We start from the raw sequence: 16298 nt of genomic DNA, 5'->3' as shown, positions 1-16298 counted from the left end.
AAAAGAAAAAAAGAAATAGACTAAAGAAAACTCTGTAATGTCTGAAGCTTAGATTAGGTTACCTAAAAATATCAACACAAAAATGATTTTCTACTTTTTTTACCATTGAGATACAAAAATAACATTTCATAGAAATGTGCCAGCTATTAGGATTGTCTTAACTACATAATAGGGTCATTTTCCACAACAACCCTTTTTCCAAATTGAAGCATTCATAGCCATTAATATAGAGACTATATGCAGAAAGAATGGGACCTATTTAGGGATTTTAATTAATTCTGACAAATGATGTGAAACTGAGAAAAGTCTGAAAACAGAAAATTTTTGGTGAAAAAAAAAACAAATACAGGTGAGAGTAAGTTGTAATATGCTGGGAATGGTTATTCATACTCTGCTGTTCTAGGTGTCCGTCTTCACTAATTTCAACAAATGTTTTCAGCTTGAAAGCTGACAACAGCCCAACTCACCAAATTGTGACGTGTATATGTTACAATGAAAGACCAAAATTGGAGAATGTCTTAACATTTACTGGTGAATGTCCAAAATTCCTTTTTTTTTTGCTTAGATTTAGTCAGATTTGTCTTTTATGCAAGGTTTAATGGTGAAAGGTTAGGTTTTTAACCCAGGTCCGAGATTTATAACATAATTTAACCTAGCTTTAACCATCAAACCTTGCATAAGGCTGACTGAATTCAAGCAGAGAAAAAGGAATTTTGGACATTTACCAGATTTTGGTCTTTCACTGTAACACATACATTGTTGGTGCTGCCATTGTACATCATTTTATTTTTTCTACAAGTGTGACTATAGAATGGCAATGGCACAATATTAAATACTATAGACCCCAAATAATGCAGAAGTAGAAGAGCATATGTACTTTGATAATAATACCATTTTATTTTGGCAAACACTTAAAAACGTTTAACTATAATATATTTATTGATGATGACTCTGCATGAATTTGGACATATCTATTTGGTCGATGGTGTGGTTATACCGTTTGGCTCTACGTAGTTAGACAGATGAGTAAGGCTAAAACCTCGGTCAAGTGCATATTTATCTCAATGACTGGATTAAAATTACAGTCTTTTTCTTCTTCTTCTCTCTCTTTTTTTTTTTTCCTTGCCAAGTAATTAGCTCTAAAACATTATATGAACTCATGCAAATGGTAAGTATTTTGAGCTTACAGTTTAATGCTGTAAGATTTAAATATTATATGTTTGGCCAAAATGAAAAAAATATGTATAGTTATAACAGAAAGATCCAAAAACTAATTCTCTTCAACTGACAAAAGTAGACTCCAAAAGAGACCTTCATGCTATTGCAGATAAAAAATTCCAATTCCATGATGATATTATAGCTTTTCTGTCATTTTTAACATATTATGTGATATATCTTTCAATTTTCCTCTCAGATATAATAATTACAACTGATTCCAATTTAAATGGGTTCCAAAGACTGTGCGGGCATACACTCCTTCTTTTGGTAGTAGAGCTACAACAAAACATACCATTTGATTCAAAAATCAATACTCTGTTGATCTTGATTTCCTTTCTTCTTTCAAATAAAGGTTATTGGTTATTAAACCATTTAGGTATTTACTTTTTTCTGCAGACCAAATCCTTTGGTAGCAGTAGGGATTTATTCTGCTACATCATAGTGATGCATTCTATTTGCAGTTATGCTTCTACTTTTATAGACCTCAAACCTTTATCTTTAATGGTCACTTGAGATTTAGAATCAAAACGAATCTAGGAGCTAATGCTTTTTGTTTTTTAACTGCACTGGAATTTGAAATTAGCAACAGCATTGACAGATGATGCTGTCAAGATATTTCAAACAACAAACCAACTTATAGTGTGTCTAATAGACATCAAAATAACAACAACAACAAAAAGAGCTAATTAAATCTTTTTAAGGGTTTGCTGGCCAATTCTGGATTGAGGAGATCTAGTGTTACTGCTAAAAGATCTGGAAGTTTAAATTTTAGAAGGAACTGTAGACAGCCGCTATTGAATTTTATCTCTAGAGCACTATGTTTTACTAGTAAATTGTCTCACGTCCCTTTCTTCTCTGTACTATTTTGAATTTCTTGGTTTGAGCTTATTGAATTACGGAATGCTGAAAAAAGACAAAATTAGTATGATATGTTTTACTTAGTGCCCTATGAAGAATGTGATGAATTTACTCCTCGTTCATTCTGAAGCATTTGTTTATTGTCCTTTCTGTTTATTACAAAGTTAGTTTATTAGGGTAACGTACGGTATGATTCAAACCCAAGAGAAGCGGATGGAGGTTCAAGAATTTTAACTTTTTGTTACTAAAAATCGAAAACGCGTCCTTTCCTATCGAGGACCGTCTGGTAATGCACACACCCACCTATTCTGTGGTCTCCAGCTGGAAGAAAACTTTAATCTCAAAGAAGAAAAGATTTATGACCATGTGTCTGAAAACATGCTTTAGCGGAGTGATGTTGGAAAAAAGGCAAGTTTAAAAAAAGTCTCATATTTAAGTCATTTGTTGTCTTCTCGAAATTTTTCTTTTTGGATATGCCTGATTGGTGGGTGCTCAATGTAAGGGAGTGTGAAAGGTCAAATAAAAGGTGCTAGAATTGCAGAAAATCTTGATTTTCCATAAAAGGTTTTGAATGGTCTGCTAAGGTTCGAATTTTTTTTCACTCTCTGATCCATAATTTTAGCAGTCTGTGGAAGGCTTAGATCAAAATTTTAATTAAAGAAAGTGATGAATTTAACATTTTCAGGCCAGTAGCAGTTACCAGTTCTCTTCTAGAGAAGTGGACCCAGTTCAGAAAGTTTTAGACAGTTCGAAATGACAGAATTCAAACTTTTTATTGCTGTCTTGAACCGCTGCCGACAGGTTCGAAAAGGGTTCAAATAAATACTTAACGATTTTTCTTGAAAGAACAGCATTCCGACATTGACATTGACAGCATTGACAGATGATGCTGTCAAGATATTTCAAACAACAAACCAACTTATAGTGTGTCTAATAGACATCAAAATAACAACAACAACAAAAAGAGCTAATTAAATCTTTTTAAGGGTTTGCTGGCCAATTCTGGATTGAGGAGATCTAGTGTTACTGCTAAAAGATCTGGAAGTTTAAATTTTAGAAGGAACTGTAGACAGCCGCTATTGAATTTTATCTCTAGAGCACTATGTTTTACTAGTAAATTGTCTCACGTCCCTTTCTTCTCTGTACTATTTTGAATTTCTTGGTTTGAGCTTATTGAATTACGGAATGCTGAAAAAAGACAAAATTAGTATGATATGTTTTACTTAGTGCCCTATGAAGAATGTGATGAATTTACTCCTCGTTCATTCTGAAGCATTTGTTTATTGTCCTTTCTGTTTATTACAAAGTTAGTTTATTAGGGTAACGTACGGTATGATTCAAACCCTAGAGAAGCGGATGGAGGTTCAAGAATTTTAACTTTTTGTTACTAAAAATCGAAAACGCGTCATTTCCTATCAAGGACCGTCTGGTAATGCACACACCCACCTATTCTGTGGTCTCCAGCTGCAAGAAAACGTTAACCACAAAGAAGAAAAGATTTATGACTATGTGTCTGAAAACATGCTTTAGCAGAGTGATGTTGGAGAAAAAAGGTAAGTTTAAAAAAAGTCTGATATTTAAGTCATTTGTTGTCTTTTTGAAATTTTCTTTTTGGATATGCCTGATTGGTTGGTGCTCAATGTAAGGGAGGGTGAAAGGTCAAATAAAAGGTGCTAGAATTGCAGAAAATCTTGATTTTCCATAAAAGGTTTTGAATGGTCTGCTAAGGTTCGAATTTTTTTTCACTCTCTGATCCATAATTTTAGCAGTCTGTGGAAGGCTTAGATCAAAATTTTAATTAAAGAAAGTGATGAATTTAACATTTTCAGGCCAGTAGCAGTTACCAGTTCTCTTCTAGAGAAGTGGACCCAGTTCAGAAAGTTTTAGACAGTTCGAAATGACAGAATTCAAACTTTTTATTGCTGTCATGAACCGCTGCCGACAGGTTCGAAAAGGGTTCAAATAAATACTTAACGATTTTTCTTGAAAGAACAGCATTCCGGAAGGTTTCGAAATTTAGGAAGGGTTCAAATCTTGGGTTCCTTTTTAAATTTGCTACACTGTTTTCTCTCCTTATCCCTGTGCTGAAACTCATTTTTCAGAATTTTTCTATCCTCAGCAGAAAATAAGTGCTGTTAAGAATGTAGCCCAGTGAAGATTAAAAAAAAAACGATCCACTTTGTTATGTAAAAGAAAACTGTGTTAAAGGTTACTGAAAACGGATTTGACTTTGACTTTATTGACTTTGTTGTTTCTGATCTGTTTTTATTTCAGGCAAACTAGACTTGGGAGAGTTGCAACCAGTGGGGCCGCCATGGAAGACAAAAAGGAACCAAACTTTCCAGCCAAAGTTTATAACACCTACTAATGCTAAGAGATCAAAAGATGATAGTAACTGAGAAAAGGAAGTGAAACCTGAGGAAAAGCAAAAAACAAAGCACAAAAATTTGGCCCCTTTGAAATGTGCACTTGCCTGAGAAAAGCCAGTTCCAGGGAAATACATTCTTGCTCCTGTAGAAGATTCTGAGTTGGAATTCAACATGGCAGCAGTCAAATGGGAAAACAACACAGATATGGAACGTGAAGATGTAAGCTTTGCAGAGAGTACAGATGGAAGAGCTTCACAAGTGAAGGAGATGAGAACAAAAGAGACACCAGCCACTGGACCAGGAGACTACAAAACTTATGAAAATTCCATCTTGAAGCAAGCTGTTCAAAATTACTTCATTGGACCATCTGGGATGAAATTAATAGCAAACAAGTACTTGATTCCTGTAACGACGTTGCAAAACCATATAGTCAAGAAAAAGGAGGAGGGGTTTAAAGTAGAGAACAAGAAGAAACAAACAAGGGGCAAACTTTGAGGACCTTCTTACCTAAGTCAGGCTGAGGAAGAAAACCTGGAGCAACTTATTTTGTGGAACCAGAGAACTGGTTTTCTATTACCAAAAGCTAAACTGCTTGACACAGTGAAAATTATGATGGAAAAAGCAAACCGCTGGGCTTCATCAGAGACTGGAAAACCGACTAAGCACTGGTATAATTCCTTTCTGAAACAATATCCTGCCATTTCCCAACAAAAACTTGAGAATTTTCATGGAGGGCGTTCTTCTGTAACCCACAAAAAGATTGAAAACTGGAATCTCAACCATGAAAACTACTTGAAAGAAAAAGGACTTGAAGAGTTTCTGGATCAAGTTGTTGACCCCAAAAGAATATGGAATGCAGATGAGACAAGTTTTCTGTCCCTAACTCATGGGAAAACTGTTCTTGTGGCTGTCCAAAGCGGGACAGCCGCCAAGTTATACAGAACACAGGCGGAAAAGAGAAAATGAACCTTACTGTCCTGTTTATGGTCAATGGTGCTGGTGAATATGCAAAGCCTTTTATCGTTTACAAGAAAAAGTCGAGAAAAGTGCACAAAAATGTTGCGGATGCTTGTCCAGACTAAGTGTATGCCTCTGCATCAGAGACTGGTTGGATGCAGGACCCAAACTTTGGTGAAAGTATGAAAAATGTTCTGGTTCCTTACCTGAATCAAAACAACAACACAAGACCTGTACTCATGTTTCTTGACAGGCATGCCTCTCATATTATGATCAAACTGAGTGAACTATGCAAAGAAGTACAAATTGAATTGGTGATACTGCTGCCAAATGCTACGTTTATTCTGCAACCTCTTGATTCTGCCGTTTTTAGAAGCCTGAAGGAAAGATGGAAAGAATTTTTGAGGAAAAAAGACTATGAAGTTAGAGTCAGAGACCACCAACCAAGGTTTGAAGTAACCAAAATAAGTTTTGCATTGGTGATTGCAGAATTTGTGCCAAACAGTATGAACAAAGAGGCTATCAAAAGCAGATTCCACGCTTGCAGTCTATACCTGCAGGACATAGCCGCGATCGATTTTGAGAAGCTTGCAGTGCATGTTGGGTCACCTGACGGCACTATTTTCGTCATCAAAATTGATGATATGCAGCAAAAAAATGGCAGTCCTGCCTCAGATCAACTTGTCCAAGCTTTGGAGCACACAATAGGAGATGACAAAGTTGAAGAGTTTTGTGATGTTGCTTGTATGCAGTTGAAACCAAAGCTGGAAGATGAGAGCCTCTTTAAGATTCGGATTGAACTAACAAGGCAGAAGGCTTTAGAAACACAGGAAACCACAGCTAGTCCAACTGGTTGTTCCTCCCCGCCTAGTCAAAAAGAAGATGGACCTACCTCATCCACCTTTCCAGGTTGTGATTTGGAAACCTGGTCTACCTTGCAAACTGAGACAGAAACAGAGCCTACTTCATCCGTCTCCCAAACCTGTGCCAATGAAACAGTGACCAAACCCCGGACCTCACCAGTCAGTCAAGAAGAAGACCTTGATACTAGTCTTCTCATCTTTGTTAATAGCTTCCAAGTTCCTGAGCCAGAAATCCCTGTGGACGAGATCTTTAAAGTTTACAGTGCTGAAGACGGCAATGGTAAAACGCTTCATCAAGCTACACCAAAGCCCAATGGCACACTCCTCAAAGTTAGCTCCTCAGCTCGCAGAATGTCTTGGACTGCCATTAACTCATAAGAAGGCTCCTGTGAATACTGTCGAGAGGAGGCAAGTATTTCATCAACATCTTATGAACAAAGACTTTCAAGACCAGAAGAACAAAAAGCAGAAGCAGCCGTTTAAGCATTGCAGTATGTCAGCTAGGAGTAAAGAAGCTGAGTCTTCATCAGTCCAGTTAAACACATTGCTTAGTGACTTGAACTCAGACAACATTCCCAGTGAGAAAGGCAGTCCAAGAGCCAGTCAAAGTTGAGCTGGAAAAGTACTATCCAGTTTGGTTCAGTGGAAAGAAAGGCAAAAAGGGTTGGTTTATTGGTCAAGTGATAGGCCTAGACTTCCCCAACAAAGGACAAGTTGAGCTTAAATCCATGAAGTGGTTGAACTTTCACGCAAAAGTCCTCACGTGGCCTAAGATTGATGACATTGCTGTTGTTGCTGAAGAAATGGCATTTTACAGAGCTGCCAAACTAGTTGGATCTGATCCATTCTGCCTCAAAAATACTAAAGACATAGAACTGGCCTATTTTAGCTTTTGCAAAAAGTTTTACTATGATTCAGTGGTACCTATTTTGTATCTTTTTGCATTTTTATCTCAATAATCGAAGTAAATCACCAGAATAAAATTACATTCGAACCATTAGGGGTATAAAACATGGGGATTCAAAAAGTGTCAAACCCTCAACTAGGATGTTTCTGGTTATTTTTGAACTGGTCTGAAATCACCAGAAAAAAATTCAAACACCCTGGCCACTTCCTGACAGGTTCAAATTATTGAGGAAAATGGACAAATTGTACATTTTTACAATTTTTGAACAAGCTAATTAGGGTAGAAGCATAAAAAATTATGATACTTGTGAATGGTTCTTTTACCCAGTGCAAAACCATTTTTGTCCTCAACACATTAGATGTTGACAAGAGAAATGTGAGTACTGCTAGGATATGCATTTTTCAAAAAAGGTTTGAATCATACTGGATGTTACCCTACTTGTTATCATAATTGTTGTGTATATTTTTGAAAAGTGAAGGGCCAATGGGGCTATAACATTTATAGCTTTTGCTGTGCAGAATCAAAAGTATTGTGTTTATTTTTGTTATACTGTTGTTGTTATTTTGTTGTGGCTATCAGACTGTTCCTTTTTATGGGTTTGCTGCTGTATTTTTTTATTGTATTTGTAAAAAGACAAGCCTATGGCTTCCTTCATTTTTTATTAAAAAAAAATAAAAATCAAATTACCATGTTAAGTTTATTCTAGGTGATCATAATGAATCCATGCATTTAGAATGAATGAATATATAGCATAAACTTAGTATTGAATTTCATTTTTTTTTTTTTATAGCCCACTCTTCCAATAAAAAATGAAAGTAAGATTTATTGTTGAAAAACAGCAATCATAAGCCCAAATGGGCTAAATTGGTGCTTTAGCAGCAATAAATGATTTAACACATCAACTATGCTACAGGATGAAAGTTCTCCTATATCTTTCAGTGGAAATTTTTATTGGGGCAAGGAGGGAGATTTTGTAGAAGCAGAGCATGTGAGGCAATATCAAATATTGACTACAATAAAGGGAAGTTGTGCAAGGATTATGAAGCCTTGTTAGCAAAATGTGGAAAATTTTTTGCTCTCCTTTCCTTAAGAGTGACTACATTGGCTCTCTGAAGAAGGGAGATATAAGGCACTTTACCCTCACTGAAGATAAATCTTAGGCACCTTTTTTGGAATTTTCTATATTTGTCTGACAATTCATTGGAGATGCCAGGATGCCAAACAGGACAGGCATACTTGAGGGTAGGGTGTAAAAATGAGAGGAAAATTCTGAAACAATGCAAATAGGATAATAAATTTTTATAGAGTTTAAGGAGGGAACATGCAGCATTTGCATGTTTTAAGATATCATTAACATGGCAATCTCACTTTAAGTTGCTTGAGATGGCAACATCCAGTAATTTCATAGCATTAACTGACATTTCAGGGGGGACTGGGCATGAGAAAGGAGGGTGAGCTTTAAGAAATAAAATGTTAAAACTGTTGACTTTAAAAGGTTGACTGTCATATCCTTAGTAACAGCTTTGTCTGATATCAATACCAAGATATCCATTGGGCTCAATAAATTTCTATCTGTCCAAGAAATCAACATCAAGCTTATTTATCATTACAAAAAATAAAATATAGTGTAAGAAGGTTTCCTGGGGCACACCATTATAAATTGGGAGGAGACTAGAATAGGGGGATATACATCAAGGAGGCACACTTGTGCCTCTTTAAAGAGGCAACACAACACAATGTTAAGCGATTTTCGGTCCTAGCCATTGCAGAGAGACGGCAGTGATTGCATTTTGTAGCCTAAGCTCAAACTAAGAAACATGCAAAATTTCGCCCCCCCCCCCCCTCTGACTTTATCTTCATGGGGGAAAGGGGACCAGAAGTTTCGACCCTTCCACCACAGCCCCCCTTTAATGTTGTCTGATTGGGCTGAAATTTAGACGATAAGCTTTTCTAGGGTCTGGAAGCTTATCCTCAAAATTTCAGCTCAATCCAATCACTCCTTCCCTGTTTTCCAAAAACCAAATATAGCCACTTAATGTTCATCAAATTATTTTTTTTTATCAGCCACGCCTACAGGCCACAGTTGGCAACGGATCCGGGTGAATGAGGACTCATTTGAACCGGATTTCGACCTGTTAGGGCCTTTTGACATTTTCAGAAGAAAAAATTATCCCCCGAATTTACATTTACGAAAAACCTCGTTTTCATTTTAATTTAGGCATGCTGCCAAAAGCTTGCATCAGCATTTGTCTCAGAACTACATCACTCACTGAGGAATGTCAAGAGATTTTAATGATGCAAGTCGATAAAATCTGCTGTCTCGTCTGATGAAAATAAAAAAAACAGTTTTTTTTTAGGAAAATAAAGAATGAAGTTGGAACTTAAAACAAACAAAAATTATTACTTCACAGCCTATCAAGGAGGCACACTTGTGCCTCTTTAAAGAGGCAATCCACCACAATGTTAAGCGATTTCCGGTCATAGTGGTCGCAGAGAGATGGCTGTGATTGCATTTTGTAGCCTAAGCTCAAACTAAGAAACATGCAAAATTTCACCCCCCTCCAACTTTATCTTCATGGGGGAAAGGGGGTCGGAAGTTTCAACCCTCCCACCACAGCCCCCCTTTAAAGTTGTCTGATTGGGCTGAAATTTAGAGGATAAGCTTTCCTAGGGCCTGGGAGCTTATCCTCAAATCTTCAGCTCAATCCGATCATTCCTTTCTTGTTTTCCAAAAAACAAATATAGCCACTTAATAGTCATCAAATTATTTTTTTCATCAGCCACACCTACAGGCCACAGTTGGCAACTGATCCAGGTGAATGAGGACTCATTCGAAGTAGAATTCGACCTGTTAGGGCCTTTTGATACTTTCAGACAAAAAAAATATCCCCCGAATTTACATTTATGAAAAACGTTGTTTTCATTTAAGAGCCCATTTTAATTTTTGCAATTCATAAAAGCAAAGAATTTCATTATTAAAACTAGATCAAAATAGTCACCTTAATCTGACAAGACTGACTGAAAGCATCCAAAAATTCAAGATATTTCCTAGAAGTTTTTTTTGTCGCAGAACTAAAATCTTAAAATGTTTAAAATCCTTAACACAAGAATCTTCAAAAGCAGGGGGTTTGGGGGGCGGACGCCCCCCAACTTTAACTCCTGACACAATCAGCTAACAGTTAGTCAAGCAATAATAAGTAACAAACTATACAAAAACGTGCAAAAATTATTTGAAAAAAAAACTACGTTTTCTAAAGAGTTAAAGAGCCTGAGTCACAAGTTTGAACCTTAAAATGTATGAGCATTAAGAGGCACAGTTGGGGGACGGCTGCCCCCCAAGCCCCCTGCTTTTTCCGCCTTTAAATAAAAAAAATTTAAACAGAAAGTATAGAGCAATAATAAAACTTAAAAAAAACTTAAATTATTCCTTGTATGAAATGGGCTGTCCCCTCCTCAACGCCTTGCTCTTTACACTAAAGTGTGACTGTCTCACAACTCTATTTTTTTTAAACAATAAAAAACTTTAGCGTAAAGATCAAGGCATTGAGGAGGGGACAGCCCCTTTCATACACAGGATAATTTCTGTTCATTTTAAGTTTTAATGTTGCTCCTTACTTTCAGTTTAAAAAACTTGTTTTTTTTTATTTAAAGGCTGCAAAAGCGGGGTGTTTGGGGAGCGGCAGCCCCCCAACTGTACCTCCTAATCCCTGTACATTTTAAGGTTTGAACTTGTGACTCAGCCTCTTTAACTCTTTAGAAAACGTAGTTTTTTTCAAATAATCCAGGTATTAGGCAACTTATGTTCTGTTAAAGAGGAAAGATGCAATTATTCTAATTAAATAGGGTTAAACTTGAAAGTCATCAAGTGAAATTCTACACATGATGACATTAGGCCTGTTTTTTTCACTCGTCAATGTGCTAAGATCTTACATCTTTTGTCAGAAAACGCTTAAAAGTGAAATCTTTGAACAAAGATCTTACATCTTTGGCCGTTTTTGTGCAAATGTATCATCATTCTGCTCTGATCAGTGGTCTGAGAACAATGATGAGTAGATCATCAAAGTTCTCTCATCATTGTTCTATATGGCAGAACAGTGGCGGTCTTCACACTTTTTTCTAATATCAGTGAGATGTAAGATCTTAGAACAAATATGAGTTAAAAAACGATAATCTTTGCAGAAAGATGTAAGATCTTAGATGTAAGATCTTAGTGCTAAAAAACGGGCCTATTATGTTTCAATACAAACAAAATTCGTATAGGTAATGATTAGGGGTGTTTTTTCACTCATCAATGTGCTAAGATCTTACATCTTTTGTCTAAAAACGCTTAAAAGTGAAATCTTTGAACAAAGATCTTACATCTTTGGTCGTTTTTGTGCAAATGTCTGTCATCATTCTGCTCTGATCAGCGGTCTGAGAACAATGATGAGCATATTGTCAAAGTTTTCTTATTATTTTCCTATAGCCTATGGCAGAACAGTGGCAGTCTTCACACTTTTTGCTAACATCAGTGAGCTGTAAGATCTTAGAACAAAGATGAGTTAAATAATGATAATCTTTGCAGAAAGATGTAAGATCTTAGATGTAAGATCTTAGTGCTAAAAAACGGGCCTAATGATGAGTAGATCATCAAAGTTCTCTCATCATTGTTCTATATGGAAAAACAGTGGCGGTCTTCACACATTTTGCTAACATCAGTGAGTTGTAAGATCTTAGAACAAAGATGAGTTAAAAAACGATAATCTTTGCAGAAAGACATAAGATCTTAGTGCTAAGAAATGGGCCAATTGTTGCATTTGGGAAGAGCATTAGAAGCTCTATTGGATTATATGTTTATCTTTTAGCTAGCAAATTATCTAAAAATTGACAGATTTGTCTGATTTTTTTTACTAGCTACCACAACAACAAAAGAGCATAACAACTAGGCTACAATATATAGCCTACATATTCCCTATTGAATAAGCTCTCAAAATATAATATCTACTGTCAAGATAAATATATCCTAGCCATCTCTCCCCCTATGCTGATACCTGGATATAGCCCTAGCCTAGGGAATGCAAAATACATGAGGTTGTAGCATTGGTTTAGTACTAGGGCTACTATTCTCTATTAGGAAACACTTTAAATTTTGCCAACAAATTTAAACATTATATTATTACTAAATACAGATTGCTTCACTTAACCTCACCCCTGCCCTCTAATGGACAAATATAGGCCTATAGCCCAAATTTCATACAGGTTACTTCATAGGCCTGAGTTTTAAAGAATGTACTTCTTTTCTTCCTGCTGTTTGTTTAATGACTGCTTTTAAACTTAACAAGAAGAAAAGGGCTGTACCATGGGTGCCCATAAGCCCCCCCCCCTCTGGCTGAATGATGCTGCCTTATTTTTATATTTTTGTTCTGAAATTTCTATTATATAGCATTAAAAGTGCTAATTAGACAAGGTTTGCCCCCCCCCTGGAATTCAGCTTGTGGGTGCCCTTGGGCTGCACTGTTGTATATTCATTAGGGCCATTTTTTTGCACTAAGATCTCATGTCTTCCTGCAGATTTCTGTTCTGGTAAAATTCTACTTTAGCTATTTTTAACTATCTTGGAAAGGGGTTTGGTTAGGAAAATGAAACTTTCAGGGATGGGTCTACAGTTTAAAGTATGTCTCGGGAAGGTATTTTAAAGTACCTACCTACACTCCTTCTCTCTCTAGAGGGTTCTGACCTTTGATGACCTTTAAAAACCTGTGTGTTATAATGGTGAAACCTTGCTAAATAGATCTTCTGCTTAAATGAAGTACATCAAAATTGTTTTCAACTTCACAACTTTGCTCAATCCCAATTTATAAGGTTTTAAAGATCTGCAATTACATTTCCTAAATTACAAAGCCTACTAAAATAACAGGAATTGTATTTTCAGAACTAAAGCCAGAGAAAAAGAAACTGATCACTGAAAATTAAGGTAAAATGTTGTTTTGTCAAATTTTCAATAGGTACATAGACCTGTCATGTAGGCAAATTTCAAGACCCTCTAGAGGTAGAAGGAGGGAAGGTAGGTACTTCAAAGTACCTTCCCGGGACATACTTTAGCCTGTAGACTCACCCCAGAAAGTTTCATTTTCCTAACTTAACCCCTTTCTAAGATAGCCCAAAGTAGCTAAAATAGTATTTTACCTTCTGTTCTTTTAACTCGTCTCTGTTCTAAGATCTTACAGCTCACTAAGGTTAGCAAAAAGTGAGAAGGATGCCATCTTTCTGCCATATAGAACAATGATTAGACAATTTTGATGATATACTCACCATTGTTCTCAGACCACTGATCAGATCAGAATGATGGAAGACGTTTACAAAAGAACACTATAAGATGTAAAATTGTAGTGCTAAGATTTCCCTTTTAAGCATGCTGTGTCAAAAGATGGGTAAACAAACATCTAGGTGGCACAATAACTTGGCTAGGAAGAAAGTTAAAATGTCATTTGATGCCTTTTTTATGCTCTTTCATAATCCGTGAATTGCTCCTGGAGCTAGTTGCATCTTATTACATTACTATGCCACCTAGATATTTACCAAGAGATGTAAGATCTTACATCTCTTGGGGTTGGGGTGGGGAGAGGTAAAAATTTTGGTTTGCATTTAAGAATAATACAAGTAGGCCTAAGTTTTTGGAATGTTTTAGTGTAGCCTAGTTTCTGGAATTTTGTGCATGTATATCAATGCAAATGTTTATAAAGCCCAAGCCAATATCTTGCCCCATTAGGGGTAAGAGTACTGGGACACAATTGCAAAAGCAAGGATTATTAAAACATCCTTGAAATATACCAGAAAAAGAAAAGCATTACCAAACTTACTTGTTAACGAAAATTTAAAGTAGTCTATAACCTTAATAATTACTCTAGAATAGTAGAAAACAATTACAGAATCTTTTCTATACGATTTGATGTTGGGACTTTAAAAAGTATTTACTATTTAGATAAGATGACAGTAGCATGTCAATATGATTCCAAACATTTCGCTTAAGGGCTTGGCACACGTAGCTGATTTCCAAATCAGCGCCGATTTTAAAAGAAATTATTTGAAAAAAACTACGTTTTCTAAAGAGTTAAAGAGGCTGAGTCACAAGTTCGAACCTTAAAACGTACAGGGATTAGGAGGTACAGAAGGGGGGCTGCCGCCCCCCAAACCCCTGCTTCCGTATATGAAAGGACTGTGCCCTCCTCAAAACCTCGCTCTTTACGCTAAAGTTTGACTTTCTCACAACTCTTTTTTTTAAACAATAAAAACTTTCTCACAACTCTTTTTTTTTAACAATAAAAACTTTAGCGTAAAGAGCGAGGCGTTGAAGAGGGCACAGCCCCTTTCATATACGGAAGCGGGGGTTTAGGGGGCGGCAGCCCCCCAACTGTACCTCCTAATCCCTGTACGTTTTAAGGTTCGAACTTGTGACTCAGCCTCTTTAATTTGTTCTTTTTTAAAGTTTCTTTTTTAAACTTTAAATTCAATATATAAAAAATTTTCACTGACGGAGAATCAAACCCGGGTCTTCCGCCTGACAGTCAGGAATAGCGACCACTATACCACAGAGACACTTGTTACATTATTTTTAGTCTCTGCAACCTATTTTTGACGCAAGCAAATCCCCACAAAACTTGATATTTGGTTTATGGAAAACAGGGAAGGAGTGATCGGATTGAGCTGGAATTTTGAGGATAAGCTCCCAGGCCCCAGGAAAGCTTATTCTCTAAATTTCAGCCCGATCGGACAACGTTAAAGGGGGGGCTGTGGTGGGAAAAATTAACATGGACTCTTACAGGAAAATTTACTAGTATAAATATAAATGAATGCACTAATATAAATGAATGGATAAAGCTTAAAAAGAGTAAAAAATAAATTGAATATACAAATCAAGCTTAAAACGAACAAAAAATCTTTTACTATTAAACAATAAATAAAACCCAAAACGGACATAAATTAAATAAACGATACATCAAGTTATAATATAAACGAATATATAAATCTTAAAACGAGTAAAACTTAATTGAATATGCAAAGCAAGCTTAAGACGAACAAAAACACTGCAAACGAGGGTTTGGCCCCATCCCCTAACCGTAAAAGTATAAAGCCTACTATGTCATTGGCCCTTTACTGAAAACAATATGTGTCTTGAAGAGTCTCGGAAAGAACTAATAAAATTGAACTGAATATACGATATATAATTATATTAATTGCTGAAAACTCATCAGCTCAAGATTTTATTTTGCTACAATTTTCATGTTATTTTCAATGTTGTAATAAGTACAAAAGAAAATATTTAAAAATTCGCTTTCAGTAAAGCTCTAATGACGCAGTAGGCTTTTTACTTTTGAAGTTAGGGAAGGGTGCAATAACCAAACTCTTGTTTTTAGTATTTTTCGTTTGCTTTAAGCTTTATTTGCATGTTTTAAGCTTTATTTTAAGCTTCATTTATTCCTTTTTTTACGTACCTGATGTATGATTGTTTGTTTAAATTCTGTACATTTTGGGTTTTATTTAATCTTTAATATTAAAATATTTTTTGTTCGTTTTAAGCTTGATTTGCGCGTTCAATTTAAGTTTTACCCCTTTTAAGATTTATTAATTCATTTATACTGCTACTTTTTATAAGTTTGTTTGCTAGGATTTTATGCTTCGTTTCGGGTTTCATTTATTCTTTAATCCTAATTCCAGGTTGTTTTTAGTCTGAATTTTTGTAGGTTTTTATTTCTGCTTATCTCAAGTTTAACATGACCTTTATTTTTTCTTTGAAAATCTTCTTTTTCGGATTTTTTTTTAAATTGATAATTGGAGATGAAACTAAAGTTACACACGGCTACAGCGCTAATAATGTATCCTTTTTATAATTTGGTGTGTTTGTCTACGTTCAACTTTCAAGCATATTTCTTATAAATGACCAATCAGAGTGAATATTTTATGCTTAATTTTTTTGAAATTAGAAAATAAAAAAATATAGGGCAGTTCCTTTATTGCTTGTACTAGGAATGTAATAAAAGATACAACAACATTGTATTTGTAAACAATATTTGGGAAAAAATTAGATTGATATGAACTTGTCAAAACAAATTTCAACCATGTTAATTTTCTACTCCTATAATTGATGTG

General features: G+C 35.6%; 1 protein-coding gene across 6 annotated transcripts in view; it reads right to left on the bottom strand.

Moving 5' to 3' along the window:
- Positions 1-14189, bottom strand: part of ema (C-type lectin domain containing ema) — a 191540-nt gene extending 177351 nt beyond the window's left edge. For 5 of the 6 annotated variants that reach the window (XM_089106376.1, XM_089106378.1, XM_089106380.1 and 2 more), the window contains exon 1: positions 14012-14120. The gene's annotated coding sequence lies outside the window, so the exon portion shown is untranslated. The other variant, XM_089106377.1, reaches the window with a different exon arrangement.
- Positions 14190-16298: the final 2109 nt, after the last annotated feature.

Source organism: Artemia sp. Qi Xiang Cuo, chromosome 20 (genome assembly GCF_049724085.1).
Source record: "Artemia sp. Qi Xiang Cuo chromosome 20, ASM4972408v1, whole genome shotgun sequence".
Taxonomy (NCBI): domain Eukaryota; kingdom Metazoa; phylum Arthropoda; class Branchiopoda; order Anostraca; family Artemiidae; genus Artemia; species Artemia sp. Qi Xiang Cuo.
Note: the sequence above shows the minus strand (reverse complement) of the source record. Positions and strands in the feature narration are given on the sequence as shown.